Consider the following 2,446-nt stretch of genomic DNA (forward strand, 5'->3'; position numbering starts at 1 on the left):
GAGAGCGGAGAGTGACACCGGTCCCCAAAGGGGAGTGTTACGAAACTTAATTTAATACAAGATGGATGATCAAGGGGGAGTGTTATAAGATAAACTTTGAAATGATCCTCCACTCCTTTACCAACTCAAGCACTATGATCATCTACTCATCAAGCACTATGATCACCCACTCATTTACCAAATCAAGCACCATCTTTGATATTTTATGTATTGTTGCTCACTATAAATACCATCACTCATCTCACTCTTTTGGACACAATTACATCTTCTTCTTCTTCCTTATAATAAACTATTTCTCTCATATTAAGTGTTATTTGCTTCCTACGGGTATTGAATTCTACTCTTATTTAAATTTTCCGATACTATAAATTATAAGTTATTTCATAACAGTGAGAGAATTCTCTTTCTTTTATCTTTTACTAGGGTAGGCTCGGGCAGTCATAATAAAACCTATTTATATTAATTTTATGAAATATTTTCAGAAATTATACATTAAAAACAATATTATAAACAAATAAATAATGAACAGAGTTTTGAGATAATATTGTAACTTTTAATAACATATTCGGTTTGAATTAAGTAACAAAATCTTTATTATTCTCTATTTTTCAAAGAATTCAAAATGAACAAAAATAATTTAGAGAATGTACTAATATATATATTTCTTATTATTTTATTTCACTTTGACATAATAAAAGAAAATATAAAATTTAAATATGTATTACTATATTTATTTAGTTTCAAGTTTAAAAATAATTACACTTATTAATTATTCATGAAAATAAATTGGTCTAACTTCAAGCTAAATCAGTTAAAATATAATAAAATTTGATAAAATAATTAATTGTCTATTTTAAAATACTATAGAAATATTTTAATAATATCATAAATAATAATTAATTTTCTAATTTAACATGAAATGATGTTTTATTATATATTTGTTTCCGATCATATTTTTATCTGGATTGAAATATTATTTAATTTTTAGTGTCTTACTGGTTATGTTTTGTAATTTAGTATAGATTTTGTTGAATTTTGTTTGAAAACAAAATTATTTGTTGGTAAATTTTCTCATGCTATTTTAAAATATTGTTTTAAATTAGTATTTTATAAATTAATAAAATAACATACTTCTATAGCATATTTTTACTTAAGTTACATAACACTTCATAACAAATAATTTATGCAAAACATAACTATACAATAAAGAACTAAAATGTAACGTAACCATTAACAATTTGGAAATCAAGATGAACCCAACCTGGTATTTTTGATTATTTGTGTTTTTGAACGCACTTTCATGTCATTGGTTCAGACAAAAGAAGTTCCATCGTCACGGCAAACAAAAACTCTTATCATTACTACTTATCAAAATTCTACAAATTTGAAAATATAGCCATTACTTCTGCCTTTTAACTCTCACGCAGAAGAAAGAAAAATGTATACTTGGTAATTTGGTCGCCTAGAAAGATTTTCCTGTCACCTGAGGATTATCAAGCAAGATTCAGAATAGAATAAGATCCATGAAACCATAAAAGCAGCCTACAAATCTATGAAAATGCTGTGAAGCCTCGTAGAACACATACATATTATAATATTTAAGTTGCAATTTCGGTTTTTACCTATCACAATTTTTTCATTGGAAAATATGTACATATGAATACAGATAAAGAAAATAAAATTATACACCCGGTAGTTCCAAATACACAAAAAACATAAACTTTCTCAAATTCTGCAAGATAATGTGATATCATGTTTCAGTCATGAGTAGCAGAAAACAGAAGAAAGAACTATTAAAGCAACGAACATGATGCAACTCCGCAAAGTTTACGAAATATAAAGCTCTTAACGTTTGATTTTCCAAGTATGTATCCTTCCCTCTTATGAGTTGCCGATGATGATGATTCTCGAGAGGTGAAGGTCGTAGAGACCACTGCTCAGTCTGTTCGTATCTGCAGAGTCACACACACACAAAGGGTTGACTAAAGTCAAAACTGAGGACAATTGGAGAAGGTGGAAACTTTTTAACTTAGATCACGTGAAATCTCACAAAGTTTATTCCTTTTCTCAGATAAAAGATGAAATTTAAAGAAAGACACTTGTAATAAAAAATTCTAAATTTTTTTCGGGAAACTGTACATAGAGGAGATTAAAAAGGAGAAAGGACCAAACAAAAACCATCAACAAACCAAACAAAAATCATCTCCCAGATACGTAAACTCAAGCTTTTCAAGAAATAGTTTGATGATTATGAGTTTTCTTGCCGGAATTAACTCTGCGTCGACGGTGAACATGTCTACCCCATAAGCTCGCGGCCGCGTTTAACATTTTTCGCTTCCAAACCTAAGCAGGCAAACTTGGATGGTTGAGGTACACTGGCTAGACTTCAAATCAGTGAGTATTCTTAACTCTAAAAGTTTAGAAGTTTATATGATCGATATGAACT

This window comes from Brassica oleracea, chromosome C2, assembly GCF_000695525.1.
Source record: "Brassica oleracea var. oleracea cultivar TO1000 chromosome C2, BOL, whole genome shotgun sequence".
Lineage (NCBI taxonomy): Eukaryota > Viridiplantae > Streptophyta > Magnoliopsida > Brassicales > Brassicaceae > Brassica > Brassica oleracea.